This window comes from Phacochoerus africanus, chromosome 8 (genome assembly GCF_016906955.1).
Source record: "Phacochoerus africanus isolate WHEZ1 chromosome 8, ROS_Pafr_v1, whole genome shotgun sequence".
NCBI lineage: Eukaryota > Metazoa > Chordata > Mammalia > Artiodactyla > Suidae > Phacochoerus > Phacochoerus africanus.
The window spans coordinates 101,274,700-101,290,770 of NC_062551.1; the positions used below are offsets into that span (position 1 = coordinate 101,274,700).

The window sequence follows — 16,071 nt, forward strand, 5'->3', positions numbered from 1 at the left end:
ACATTTGGAAAGGTCATATATAATTGCTTCATATTAGCCACATTTTATTTTTTAATCTCACTCATTTTGGGCGCAAAAGATCAGCTTAGTAATTCAAAGAAGAGAAAGAGATGCAATATTTTGGAGGTAAGTGGTCTAACAACATTTGGAAATTTCCACTATACATTTTATCTAATGACATGGAGGAAATGCTTAAAATATTATGTAGTAGAGTTATTGAAATGAATATTGTTGTCTTTTTAAGTTTTATTGAAGTATAGTTGACTTACAACATTGCGATAATTTCTGCTGTACAACAAAGTGATTCAGTTATACAGGTAGACATAACCATTCTCTTTCAGATTCTTTTCCTACGTAGATTATCACACAACATTGGATAGGGTTCTCTGTGCTATACAGCAGTTCTCTGTTGGCCAGTCATTCCATATACCTCAGTGTGCATATGCCAATCCCAAAGTCCAGTCCGTCCCTTTTTAAAAAACTAGAATGATCACAAGTCATTTTTAATCTAGAGATAACTGTGAACTCTTAGTAGCCTGAAGAGTTTCGAAGGCAGCTCACTGGTATAGTCATTTTTAGATGGTTTTATTATTGAGCCTGATTTTACATTTAACAACTGTCTTGTCAAATCACTGTGCATATTGTTTCATTGCACATTCTAACACAGTAACAGGGTCTTTAAATTAAAAAAAAAAAAAGCACCTAATACAACTAGTAGAATAGAAGAGTTTTTATATAATAGGAAAACTTACCCTGGAAACACTTGCATAGCAGCTAAAGAGCAATTAGCGCATCTGCTCATATAATTCTAGTAGATTTTTTAATAAAATTGTTCTTCCAGATGACTATGCCTTTTAAACAAGATTTGCTAATGTTTTATTCATATTTATGAACAATATAGCATGCTATCACATATTGTGTGTCATTCTGGCAGTTTTAGATCATTTAGTGAGATATTTTAAATTTTAAAAAATGTAGTGTACTTTTAAGGAACAGATCGTAGCAATAAATATTCCCTAAATTCAGTTCTGAAATATTTTTCTAAAACTCTCTGAAAGCTTTTGTCCAGGCCTGCAATGATTTAAGAGTGATAGCTTGAACACATGGAATTCAATTATTCTATATTCTGTGCTAGTGGTTACGTGTTCCTGGCGCTGCTGAAGCCTCCCTAGGAGCTGTCCATGGTGTGCTTTTTATAAGGTGCAGAGTAACTCTCAAGCCAGTGATTCTCCAATGTTTTGGTTTCAGGACCTTTTCACACTCTTAAAAACAATTGAGGGCCCAAAGGAAGTGGTTTATGTCAGTTATATCTGCAATAACTGACTTAAAACACCTCATATTTATGTTATTTTAAATTTAATGGAAGAAATGTTAAAATATACATTCATTTTAAAATAATAAATCCATTTTTATTAAAAATAGGCCTAATTTTCCAAAACCAAAAGGTGAGAATAGTGGAATTGTTTCACATGTTTAAAAATATCTTTGAATTAATAGAAAATAGCTGAATTTTCAAATCAGCTTGTGCATTCAATCTGTTTCAGTATGTTATTTTGGTTGCAGTGTAGGCAGAAAATCAAGTCTCATACAGATATGCAGTTGGAAAAGGAAAGAGTATTTCAGTGGGCTTTTTACAAAATTTTGGGCATTCTTCTGTAATATGACACCAGAACGCTACACGTGATATGGGGCGAATCTGAAGCTTTATCAACATATGTCTCATGCTGTCTCATTATTGTACACAGGCTTGTAGCTTCCACTTAAGTTCTGATTGTAATATGCATTGGTCATTTAGAAAATGTTTGTTCACTGGGTTCATGATACAATACAACAAATTTTATTCATTAGTATAACCACTAATATCACAATATTTAAAATCTTTAAGGATTCAAAAGCCTAAAAGCTTAATGGCAGCAAAGATAGGTTTTCCGTTATTCTAATTTTCACTTGAAAGCTCAACTTTCATTATTGGCAAACAATTTCGGTCTAAGTATTTTTCCTTGAAGTGAAAAGGTTGTATTTTTGAGAACATATCTGCCAAATCCCTAAGCCTGAATAGCTACGGTTTGTCTCTGGGTCAGTCAGATCCCATAAAATAAACCATTAGTTGGGTGCACCTCACATGGCCACCAGGCAACCATCATGCACCAGTCGCCAAAGTGCTTGTCACATTCTTCCAGTTTCACCATCAAAACACTAAAAGACACGTTGAGGGTTAAGATCAAATAAAATTAGTAGTTTTTAGTGCTACATCAAGGGCATTCTTAGTGAAACTAGCATTTTTATTTTATTTTTTACTGTAAATATATTGTGTTAAGAACACAATGGCTGCTGGAACAGATTTACCCCACTTGCTGGATTTGTTCTAAAGTGTCAGCAGCAGTTTTACTCACTAATGCTTTTGCACCTTCAGTGCAGTGGCACTTCTGGAAACAGTAAATACCATCTCAATGTTATTGGGAAAATAGTTTGAGCTGATAGTTCTTGGGAATGTCCTGAAGCCTGTGGACTCCACTTTGAGCCACTGTCATAGGCAATCAACAGAATCAAAAGTTACCAGATATGCAAGGTGCCCCCCAGTAAAATCACAGCTTTAGAAGAGGCATTGAGCAATCATTCAGCAAAACTTTACACCATGTTGTCCCACATTTTCAAAGGGTACAGTATTCTCTGTACTATAAAAATATAATGTAGCTGCTGTTTTACAATGCAATTGATGCGGATTTGCAATCAGCTACTTTTCACTCAGTGCATCCTACCTTAGACATAATTAAAATAATTTTTTTTTTTTTGCTTTTTAGGGAGGCCCCCCTGGCATATGGAGGTTCCCAGGCCAGGGGTCAAATCCGAGCTATAGCTGCTGGCCTGTGCCACAGCCACAGCATTGTGGGATCCAAGCCACATCTGCTACCTACACTGCAGCTTATGGCAACACCAGATCCTTTAACCCACTGAGTGAGACCAGGGATTGAGCCAGCATCCTCATAGATGCTAGTCAGGTTCATTAACAGCTGAGCCACAATGGGAACTCCTAAAATAAATTTAATCCCATCACCTTTTATTCTGTGTTCAGTAGAGATACAGTTTAGTTAGTCCACTTATTCTTCAGAAGACATTTGTTAAAGCATGTAACATCAGTTCTCCCTGCATTGTCAACTTATTTAATCATCACATATCCCTTACAGATTTGCTTTGACAACCATTTTTATCCCTTTTTGACCCACGATTCTTGCACATGACCTCCTGTACGTCTATCTATCCTTCTTTAGTCTATCCCTGTATCATTAGCCTTGCTAACCTGAAAACCTATCAGACCTTCCCCCAACCCAGTACCTGCATTCTCTGCCTTATGAATGTCTAGCTTGCAGATGCTCTTCACGTGGAAAACTTCTGAGCAATGGCCAGCACATTGTCAGAGCATTTCTATTAACACAGAAGCCACGTGTGGGTAGTTAACAGAATGATGGCACACAAAGGAAGGAGACCAACTGGGGGCTAGCCCAGCCTTGTCCCATAGAACGTTCTGTGGCGATGGAAATCTTTCACATCTGAGTGGTCCTGTGGAGTAGCCACAGGCCACATTTGGCTGTTTTTTACTTGAAATGTAACTCCTGTGACCAAGGAACTGCATTTTAAATAGTATTCAGTTTTAATTTAAACATAAATAGCCACAGATGTGCAGTGATTACCACATTAGATAGGTAAGTAATGCCACGCTTTTAGTATCTCATTTAATTAGCAAATTGAATGTGCTCATTCTTAACTGTGTCCATGTGTAGATGTTAATACTGCTCACCAGGGAGTTCCCTTTGTGGCTCAGTGGTTAACTGATCCGACTAGGAACCATGAGGTTGCGGGTTCGATCCTCTGGCCTTGTTCAGTGGGTTAAGGATCCAGCGTTGCTGTGAGCTATGGTGTAGGTTGCACACGCGGTTTGGATCCCACATTGCTGTGGCTCTGGCATAGGCTGGCAGCTACAGCTCCGATTGGACCCTTAGCCTGGGAACCTCCATATGCCACAAGAGTGGCCCTAGAAAAGGCAAAAGGACCAAAAAAAAAAAAATGCTGCTCACCAGACAGCTTCTTCTTTCCTTCCTGGGCACATAGGGAGGGCACTTCTTGCAGGGAGGTGGGGTCATGTGACTACTTCTAGCCAAAATGCTAGGAGCAGGTGACACAAGTCATTTCCAGGACAAACATGTAATTGCTTGTGCATGGCCCTCCACCTGTGTCCTGTGGTGGTGATGGGAATGTTCTAGACGGCAGAACCTCTGTGATTCTGAGCCCTGAATAACTGTGGAGCAGCCAGCCCCCCCCCCCCACTTTCCACTGAAACCCACATGGGACATGTAACATGTGTAGGAAATAAATGTTTATGTGTTGAGCCATGGGCAGCTCAGGATTCCTTGCTACTGCAGTGTAACTTAGACCTTCCTGCCTGATGAGAGTTAGCATCAGAATTACCTAAGCAGACATTTAAGTACACATACCTGGGCCCCATCCCACCTTGGGATCTGGGCGTTTATGTTTTCATTTCAAAAGACCCCCTCCAGGTGAGTTGGCTGCGTGCTCTTGATCGCCTAATGAAGAACAAGAGCTGAAAGCTGACACTGTTGTCACTACAGTTGCTACAGAAATGAGGCTTAGAAACAGGTACATTTTGCAAGGTCACTTGGCCACTGAGTGAGGGAGATGGAACTTGAACCTATGCTTTGCTTTGTTTTCACTTATTAATTTACAAGGGGGGATGGTGGGGATGGTGTGAGATGGCAGAGTGATATCCCCTGGCTTCCAAACTGAGTCAGTTAATGCTTTTATGCTTTTTTTTTAGGGACACACGTGCAGCATGTGGAAGTTCCCAGGCTAGGGTTGAATCAGAGCTACAGCTGCCAACCTACACCACAGCCACAGCAACACCAGACCCGAGCCACGTCTCTGACCTGCACCACAGCTCACAGCAATGCTGGACCCTTAACCCACTGAGCACTGCCAGGGGCCGAACCTGCATCCTCATGGATACTAGTTGGATTCGTTTCCGCTGCGCCACAGTGGGAACTCCTGCTTTTATGCTTATGATAATACTTTTCTAAAGAGCAACTACTTCCATAGAAGCCTGTTTAATCCAAAATTTAGCTTTAAAAGTTGTATACACTGAGGATAAAGCTAAGAATTTAACTTCTGCTTGCAAATTTTGTTTCAGTAGGTAAATGTACTCCAAGTTTTGATAATCTAAAATGAAAAGTTTAAAATTTTTAAATAATCCATTTTTATTGGATAATTAGTTGTGGAAAATAGAAGCCCTATTGCATACTGCTCAATCACCAAAGAATGTTACTAGTAGCAGCAATCTACTCACCATATAAGACTCAAGTGTCTTTATTCACCTTTTAAAGTGATAATAAGCCTTGGATGTTGATTATTTCACTTACTCAGCAAATATCTATTGCACATCTGTTATGTACGGGCTCAGGCTATGCATTAGGTACAGAGAGGTGAACAAAAAAACACAAGATACTTTTCCTCATGGAATTTACAGTTTAGTGGGAGATGTGAACATAAAGCCAATACACAGTTAAATATTTATTGAAAAATTGTGTCAGAGTTCCCGTCATCACTCAGCAGAAATGAATCCAACTAGTATCCATGAGGATGCAGGTCCGATCCCTGGCCTTGCTCAGTGGGTTAAGGATCCAGCATTGCCGTGAGCTGTGGTGTAGGTCGCAGACGCGGCTCAGATCTGACATTGCTGTGGCTGTGGTATAGGCCGATGGCTACAGCTCAGATTGGGCACCTAGCCTGGGAACCTCCATATGCCACAGGTGCAGCCCTAAAAAGACAAAAAAAATAAAAATAAAAATTGTGTCCATTTCCCCAAAATTCATAATCCCTACTATTTTTTTTTGATGGAGATAATTTTGAAATATACTGATCATGTGTATATGGAAGCATAAAAGACCAAGGCTAGCCAAGAGAAGGGGGCGAGGTGAGGCTAGGGCCAGGTGTGAGTGCTTGGGAAGCAAATGCTGAGACAGCTAGAAGGGCAAGCCATTAATTTGGGGGGTGGGGGAAGGAAGCTGGTTGGGCTGGGGAAGTCTTCAGGATCTGCTGAGACCTGACCCCCTGGGAGGAATGAGGAAGAAAGAGCTTGTACCTCCAAGCAGACGTGACAAAGTCATGCCCAACCCGGGGGAGAACTCTGGACAGGGCGCAGCCTCTGTCGGTGGAGTCCCTCACTGGGCAGAAGTGGCTGAGCCCCTGTGCTTCTGCCATGCTGCCCAGTCCCTGGCCGGGGGCTGCCCCGCTCCAAGGCTGCACCCAGGCAGTGGGCCAGCTTTCCCTCGAGGAGCTGCTGAGCTCTCCCTGCAGGAGGTCTGAGCGTGTCCCTCCAGGCACCCCGAGGCTGCGGGGTAGAAGCCAGGACCAAGCCATGGTGTCAGAACTGGATGGTGCCAATGCAAGAAAGGAGCCGAGGTCAGTGGATGGAACAAGGAGCAAAACCCAACATCGGTAAGTGAGAATGACTAGATGAAAAAGGGTAGTCCAGGGGAGAAATGGCTTGTCTCAGAAACGGTGCTGATGTAAAGAGCCGTTTTCCTAGAAGCAAAGTCAGCCTTCACCTTAAGCAGAGACAAAAATTCATGCCAGACACATAACAGATATAACTGGCATCTGTAATCCAACAGCAAGGAATACCTTAGTAGTCAAGGCTGGGAACCCAGAAGCTATTTTAAAAAAAAAAAACAAACAAACAAAAACAAAAAACCGTGGCATATTTAGGATCTTGGCTTAAAAAATGCCACATAGTCACTAGACCAATGAAAGATCAGGAAAATCATTTTTAACTTTAGCCAGGGAACTGGCTCCTGATAGGGTACAGCTGTAAAGTAAGGGGGTTAACTGAAATCAGTTGTGCATTTTGTAGCCAAATCATAGCCCTACACTTCCCATGACAGTTTGGTGAGGAATTCCATCAGGACCAATTCCATGACCCGAAACTCTCAGATGATGCTTACAGAGATCCATGCTGACTTTCTCCAGTTTTCTGATTCCATTGAACAAACCCAAGGTGTGAGAAAATCTGACCCTCCTTGCAGTGAAACCACGCCACCCACCAGAGACGTGGCCTGCTGTTCAGCTCTTCTGCATTAAGGTGGCGGGGCAGGGGTTTGCACTGTATTTCTGTAGATTGTAATCAATGCCCACAGGCACCCCTTAGAAAAACCCCACAGCCCTGTTTGCCTGGAAGGGGTGGTCATTTTTTAGATGAGAGATGAGGTTACATGAAAAAGGTGAACCTTCAGGAAATGAAATCTAGAAAAGGATCCTTGAAGGAGATCAAAAAAGGAACTCATTTTCTTCTTTTGAGGTTTTCATGCCTTGGCTACAGATTCTAGTAATAAGATGTCCTTGAAGTGCCCAGTGTCAAGATGCTAAGATGACCTTGGTTAATAGACACCAGGAGTTCTTGACTGCTGAGCCACCACCTAAATATGCATGAGGAAGATTTCTGAGATTCACTGTGACGGACATGTTAGGGTCCGAGTTCTCTGTGGCTCTTCCCATGTATTTTCCCAAGCCTTTAGTTAACATGGCAGCCGTGCACTGCTCTGCAGAGCTACAGATGTATTAGAGCATGGGAAGTCCCAGTACCCGGTGGCATCATTATAATTTCATTTTCTCCTGTTTTTCCCTCCTAGGACAGTGTATCCTCAAAGTGACTAGTGCTCCATAAAGTAGAATTACTTTTACTAATCCTCAGTTTGTTTCTTCAAGCTTCAAGGGATCCCTCCCCTACCCTAGTATGGCAATATCTGTTGAGTAATTCAGAGTTATTCTCTATGTATATAAATGGTACATATATACAAACTCCAAGATCGTCAATATGCATTCGAAAGGTTTGGAAATACAGGTCTAAATCATCTTAGTATCAGAACCACTCTGGATATCAATATATAACAATAGTTTTCATTAGATTTTTCTCCCTCTGAAATTTGAACAAGAAATAAATCTTACCCATATCTGTGACAATTGCAATGACAATAGGAATGGTAATTTAATTTCAATATTTATATGCATACATGAATATTATTGTATCATTTGTGTGATTTATGAATAGTACATTCTGGTGAGGCTAAAAGAATGTGAGGCCTAAAGGCACAATTACTTTTCTTAATTCTCATTTCTTTCCAGGAGTTTTCATTGACTTTGCAAGGAGCTGTCTGATTTTAACGTGATATTTTATTTTTCTGTCTTTTTGTCTTTTCTAGGGCCATACCCGCAGCATATGGAGGTTCCCAGGCTAGGGGGTCTAGTCCGAGCTATAGCTGCTGGCCTACACCACAGCCACAGCAACACCAGAACCAAGCTGCATCTGTGACCTACACCATAGCTCACGGCAACACCGGATCCTTAACCCGCTGAGCAAGGCCAGGGATCGAACCTGCAACCTCATGGTTCCTAGTCAGATTCGTTAACCACTGAGTCATGATGGGAATTCCTAACATGATATTTTATAAATGGCTGTAAGGCAGGGTGGGAGAGAAAGAAAACTAGGTCTGGAATTTCTAACACCTGGGGAACGTTGCCATCCGGGGCCTTCAGGCTGCAAGGCCAGCTCTGATCTGGGCTCCACCATTTAATAGACAATTCACTTTACTTGGACAAATCACATTGCCTCCCTGCACCTTAAGATTCCCTCTTTGAAAAGGAGGACTGAGGTGAGGGCTAAGGACGATGGTGCAGAGATAGCTCTTGCCTTATCATAGCCCACAGCAGCTTCTCTTCATTAGAACTTTTCTTGCTGGCTCCACCCCTGGCTGTGTGCTGCTAGGCTGGCCACAGCCTATAAGGGCCTCTGTCCCTACAGTTATAGGTTCAAAAGTTGAACAAACTCTAGATTCTCTTTCAACACTGCATCCTGTATGCTTATACCTGAAATGCAATTTATTTTTCACAACAGCCATCTTTTTAAAATTTTTTTTATTAAAGTACAGTTAATTGATTTACAGTATTATGCCAATTTCTGCTAGATGGCAAAGTAACCTAGTCATGCATATATATACATTCTTTTTCTCATACTATCTTCCATCATGTTCTCTCCCAAGTGGTGGGGTGTAGTTCCCTGTGCTGTACAGCAGAACCTCACTGCTCATCCATTCTAAATGTAATAGTTTGCATCCACTAACCCTAAACTCCCAGCCCATCCCCCATCTCCCCCTTGGCAACCACAAGTCAATTCTCTGTTTCTGTTTTGTAGAAAGGTTTGTTTGTGCCATATTTTAGATTCCACATATAAGTGATATCTTATGGTATTTGTCTTTCTCTTTCTGACTTACTTCACTCAGGATGAGAATCTCTAGTTGCATCCACACCATAGCCATCTTAAAGCCGTGCTGTATGTTTCTTTTCGTTCCATCTTCCATGACCAATGTCCATCCCCTTCTCCATGCACCAAGAAGAGTCAGTCCCTCTTCCCTGCTTCCGGTCCCCAGACCTCTTGTCTCCTGAGATTAAAAGCTCTTGTGTCCAGAGGTGGGTTCTTTCTCCTCTCTGCCTCCTTGGGACTACTGTAAACAGTGCCTGGTATGCAATGGAGTGCTAAATGTCATTTGAATGAATGAATGGGTAGATGGATGGGTAGATGCTGGGAAGGATAAACGGCTGGACAGGTGGGTGGTTCATCCATTTCCTAGGTCTGCCTTAACAAAGACCATAAACTGGGTTGCTTAAAAACAACAGAAATGCATCCTCAGAGTTATGGAGCAGGGAAGTCTGAAACTAAGGCAATGGCAGGACCATGCTCACCCTGAAATGTGTAGCAGAAAATTTGTTGTTGTTTCTTCCAGCTCCTGCTGGCAATCCTTGGCATTCGTTAGCTGTATCACTCCCTCCTCACATAGTGTTCCCCCCACCCCACCCCCCCCCCGTATTTTGATGTGTCCATGTCCCTTTTCTTCTTGGCAAGAGACTAATGCACTCTACTCTAGGGTGGCTTCATTTTAATTTAGCTAGTTACAATGATCTTGCTTTGAAATAAGGTTGCCTGCTCAGGTCCTGGGGTCAGGACTTCTGTACCTCTTGTGGGGGAGACACAGTTCAATCCATAACAGATGTTTATAGAATAAAGAGCTTCATCTCCTTCAAAATAAAACATCTTCCATGGCCCAAGTAGAATTTAGAATTCAAATATATTGACAGTCTTTAAGTAAAGATTAAAAGTTAAGTGAGGCGTTCCCATTGTGGTGAGGTGGAAACAAGTCCGACTAGGAACCACGAGGTTGAGGGTTCGATCCCTGGCCTCGCTCAGTGGTGACATGAGCTGTGGTGTAGGTTGCAGACACAGCTCGGATCCCGTGTTGCTATGGCTGTGGTGTAGGTCAACAGCTGTAGCTTTGATCAGACCCCTAGCCTGGGAACCTCCATATGCTGCAGGTGTGGCCCTAAAGAGAAAAAAAAACAAAAGTTAAGTGAGAGAAAAGAAAGTGGAATGAGGTAGAAGCCAGAATCCTAAATCTTAAAGCTATAGGGTAATTCCAGAGAAAGAAAGTTAAAAAAAATCCACCTGTTGACTATCCCAAGAAGATGAGTCTCTAGTAAATTCTTCAATGGGGTGAGGCTCAAGCTAGAGCTGGAGGATTCAGTGTGAACTTTTCCTCTGTCCAGTGACACATCTTGGTTCTATTGTGCCTTTAAAAGCCCACCCTGTTCCATCATATGTCACTGAAGTGAGAGGCAATGGAAATAAAGTGGAAGGAGTGGCCTCTAGCATGTCCCTTCCTATGTCAATGCTATATCTACACACAGAATTATTATAAAATACAAATTTGCCCTTGTTTTTAACTTGCTATAAGCAGGTTAACTCAATAGGTGCTATGCTAGCCAATCTTTTCCTTCTTAAAAGTCTTACCCTGGGAGTTCCCATCATGGTGCAGTGGTTAACGAATCCGACTAGGAATCATGAGGTTGCAGGTTCGATCCCTGGCCTTGCTCAGTGGGTTAAGGATCCGACGTTGTCGTGAGCTGTGGTGTAGGTTGCAGATGCAGCTCCGATCCCGAGTTGCTGTGGCTCTGGCGTAGGCCTGTGGCTACGGCTCTGATTCCACCCCTAGCCTGGGAACCTCCATATGCTGCGGGAGCGACTCTAGAAAAGGCAAAAAGACAAAAAGAAAAAAGTCTTACCCTTAAATTTCACGCATGCACAAATGTAATTTTATTTACTTTTGTTAGTTTACACTTGGTATTTATTCATAACCTAGCTCAAAATACAACAGGAGAGTGTGGGAGGCAAGAGAAAGGAAGGCAAACTTACACAGCTGCTGATGGACGTCCCTACCCTAGTTCCCTCCACCTTTTATATTAATTGTGCAAAGAACCTCTAGACTTGTAGTTTTATATTATTTCTTCTACATTAGCACTTTAGAGAATATCTGGTGGGTTGATAATTCATGGTAAACACAGAGAGTATTTGTCACACAGATCCATACAAAAGGTACTTCAACTTGACCCTGATTGCAGCAGTGCAGTGAGCATAAATGATAGATTTGAGAGTAGAGATGTGTCCCCCCCTAACATCTCAATACCCCTTGAGGTGTGGTCCTTGGAGTGCCCTGGTGGTGCAGCAGATTAAGGATCTGGCATTGTCATCCATGGCCCCGGAACTTCTGCATGCTGTGGGCACAGCCAAAGAAAAAAAGAAAGGGCACAGCTGTATCATTCTCTGACAGTCTAACACTGGGAACTCTTTCTGTCATTAAGAAGTTTAGTATTTAAAATAAACTAAGCATAAAATATCCTCAGAAATATGGAAACCTTGTCATTTCTGCTAACTTAAATAAACCTTAAGTCAAATATAGGTTTAAAAAAATAATGGAGGACTTCCCATGTGGCTCACAACATAACTACTCGGCGTTGCTTCTACAGTGGCTGTGGCTCGACCCCTAGCCTGGGAACTTCCATATGCCGCAGGTGCGGCCACTTGTTTAAAATAATAATAATAATGGAACATGCCTTTTCGCAATGGGTTTGCCACCAGGACACAGGTGTCATGAAAACTATTACTAAAACCTAAGCAAAAATGGGAAAGGAGAAGATTCCCATCAACATCGTCATCATTGGACGCATTGATTCGGGTAAGTCCACCACTACTGGCCATCTGATCTACCAATGCGGTGGGATCGACAAAAGAACCATCGAAAAGTTCAAAAAAGAGGGGCAGACGCAAGGGTTTGAGTGGAGACAGGTGTTCTCAAACCTGGCATGGTGGTCACCTTTGCTCCAGTCAATGTTACGACGGAAGTCAAGTCTGTTGAGATGCACCATGAAGCTTTGAGTGAAGCCCATCCTGGGGACAACGTGGGCTTCAATGACGAGAACATGTGTCAAGGATGTCTGTCGTGGCATTGTGGCTGGTGACAGCAAAAATGACCCACTGATGGAAGCAGCTGGCATTACAGCTCAGGTGATTATCTTGAACCATCCTGGCCAAATCAGTGCTGGTTACACACCTGTGCTGGATTGCCACACAGCTCACATTGCCTGAAGGAGAAGATTGATCATTGTTCTGGGAAAAAGCTGGAAAACGGCCCCAAGCTCTTGAAATCTGGTGATGCTGCCATCATCAATATGGTTCCTGGCTAGCCAATGTGTGTTGAGAGCTTCTCTGACTATCCTTTTCGGGGCTGTTTTGCTGTTCATGACATGAGACAGATGCTTGCTGTGGGTGTCATCAAAGTGGCGGACAAGAAGGCAGCTGGAGCTGGCAAGGTCACCAAGTCTGCTCAGAAAGCTCAGAAGGCTAAATGAATATTATCCCCAATACCTGCCACCCCAGTTTTAATCAGTGGTGGAAGAACAGTCTCAGAACTGTTTTTCAATTGGCCATTTAAGTTTAATAGTAAAAGAGTGGTTAATGATAACAATGCATCATAAAACCTTTAGAAGGAAAGGAGAATGTGTTGTGGACCATTGGTTTTGTGTGTGGCAGTATTAAGTTATTAGTTTTTAAAATCCATACTTTTTAATGGAAACAACTTGATCAAATATCTGTCACAGAATTTTGAGACCCATTTAAAAAAGTTTAACGAGAAAAAAAAATAATGGAGTGTAAGAAAATGTGGGATATATACACAATGTAATACTACTCAACCATAAGCAAAGAACAAAATCATGCCATTTGCAGCAACGTGGATAGAACTAGAGACTCTCATACTAAGTGAAATAAGTCAGAAAGAGAAAGACAAATACCATATGACATCACTTATATTTAGAATCTAAAACATGGCACAAATGAACCTTTCCACAGAAAAGAAAATCATGGACTTGGAGAACAGACTCATGGTTGCCAAGGGAGAGGGTGAGGGAGTGGGATGGACTGGGAATCTGGGCTTATTAGATGCAAACTATTGCCTTTGGAATGGATAAGGAATGAGATCCTGCTGTATAGCACTGGGAACTATATCTAGTCACTTGTGATGGAGCATGATGGAGGAAAATGTGAGAAAAAGAATGTATATATGTATCACTGGGTCACTTTGCTGTACAGTAGAAAATTGATAGAACACTGTAAACCAGCTACAATGGAAAAAATAAAAATCATTTTAAAAAATAATGGAATGGAAGTTCCATTGCGGGTCAGTTGAAATGAATCCAACTAGTATCCATGAGGATGTGGGTTTGATCCCTGACCTCACTCAGTGGGTTGGGGGTCTGACGTTACCATGATCTGTGGTGTAGGTCACAGACATGGCTTGGATCTGGTATTGCTGTGGCTGTGGTGTAGGCTGGCAGCTGCAGCTCTGATTCGACCCCTAGACTGGGAACCTCCATGTGCTGCAGGTGCAGCTCTAAAAAAGCAGGAAAAAAAAATGTAGTGTATCCTAGTGTGTGCTGCTGTTTATATTTAGAATCAGAGGCATTTGTCACTACAGGTCCTTGCCAAACAATTTAAAAACATGTTTGGGGTGTGAGGGGAAAACAAAAACAATGTGCTGCATCACCGGATCCTGCCCATGTTGCCTCTACAGTGTCTCCTGAATCTGAGCTCATTCCATCCCCACCTCCGCCACTCTGGTGCAAGCTTCCAGCATCGCTAACTGGGGAACTCCTAGCTGGTCACCCTGCATCTTCTTTGGGTCCTCACCTGTCATTGCCTACAAGGTGGTCTTTAGAAAGTCCAGTTGGATCAGAACTCCTGCCATACTCTCTTCGTACTTTCCTCTTGCTGCTGCTCCCTTCTCATAAGAATGTGTGCTTAGCATCTGATAAATAGTAAGGGATTTAAGAAGGAAAAATGTTCGGGTCTGTCTTTTTCCTTATCTCAAGTGCTTCTTAAACATACCTGAGATTATGTGGATCTGATTTTCATCCCTGTCATTCTATGAACAAATGTTTACCTTAGCACTGTATGGAAATTTAGACTGTTGCCTTTTTTGTTTTGTTTTGTTTGCTTTTTGGGGCCCCACTAGCGGCATATCGCAGTTCCCAGGCTAGGGGTTGAATCAGAGCTGTAGCTGCTAGCCTACACCACAGCCACAGCAGCTCAGGATCCGAGCCGTGTCTGCAACCTACACCACAGCTCATGGCAACGCCAGATCTTTGACCCACTGAGCAAGGCCAGGGATTGAACCCATGCCCTCATGGATACTGGTTGGGTTCATTTCCAGTGCACCACAATGAGAACTCCTTATGCAATTTTTAGGGTTATTTTCAGTCCGAGATGCAGAGAGAAACATGTTACAATAGGTCTCAGGGGAAAAGTCTATGTTATATACTGTATCTCTTAAGTCCTAAAATGCACATTCTTCGAATTCTTAAAATCTCTGCCAGATAGGAGAGATTTTACAATTACAATTGATGGTTGATCATGGCTTAATCAGCAAACCTTTCTCTTCCTTAAACTTCATAAAATAATTATTCATAGTTCAATCAATACAATCTTAAAATACAATACTTATTTCTTGAGGTTCTAATAAAAGCCTTTGTATGCCCTCATAAACTTGTAACTCAACTGATATCAACCTTTTTTTCATACATAATCAGATCAACAACTGTTTATCATCTTCCATGCATAAGGTATTGTGTTAGGCCCTGTTGGAAAGAAAAAGCCACGTATTCATCCACACGCGAGTATATAATAAGTGTTCTCTACATGCTAGATGTTGTCGTGGGCAGTAGTGGCTGGTGATTTGATGGTTAAGATCTTCATCTGCATGGAGCTTGTGTTCTGATAACAGGAGAGACTAAAGAAATAAACAACATATAAAAATTGTAATGATGCATTGTAAATATCACTATGAAAAAAAACTTTTTACTATGTTAAAAAATTAAAAGTTTTTTTAATTAAAATTTTATCAATCAGTTATTTTTCCATCTTTGCAGCTCCTGAACACATCTCTTCAATGGCCTATAAGTATTTCTGAATATATATATGAGGGCATCATTCTCAGAAATACAGCAACACCAGGTCTTTAACCCATTGAGCAAGGCCAGGGATCAGACCTGCATCTTCATGGATACTAGTTGGATTTGTAATCTGCTGAGCCACCTTGGGAACTCCAAGCTATTGTGTATTTTCTTTTACCTATTGATTATTCTGGAAATATGCTTCCTTCTCAATATTTTGCATTCCTGCTTCTAATGCTTTCATAGGATAAGTATGGGAATAATTTTAATTTCCTGTTTTTTCCCTTAGATTACAGTTTAGATATAAATAAATATTTTTTTTATTTTTATTTTTTTGTCTTTTTGCCTTTTCTAGGGCCGCTCCCACGGCATATGGAGGTTCCCAAGATAGGGGTACAATTGGAGCTGTAGCCACCAGCCTACGCCAGAGCCACAACAATGCTGGATCCAAGCCACGTCTGCGACCTACACCACAGCTCACAGTAGCGCCGGATTGTTAACCCACTGAGCAAGGCCAGGGATCAAACCCCGCAACCTCATGGTTCCTAGTCGGATTCATTAACCACTGTGCCACAATGGGAACTCCAACACATTTAGATAATATAATACGTCCAAAGTAAATATGATTCATGTCTTACTTACAGAGGACTTTTTGTGTTACTGTGTCAGAGA

At 41.8% G+C, this 16,071-nt stretch overlaps 1 pseudogene; it reads left to right on the forward strand.

Annotated features, from left to right (window-relative positions):
* Positions 1-12,073: 12,073 nt before the first annotated feature.
* Positions 12,074-12,933, forward strand: LOC125133358 (elongation factor 1-alpha 1-like; annotated as a pseudogene).
* Positions 12,934-16,071: the final 3,138 nt, after the last annotated feature.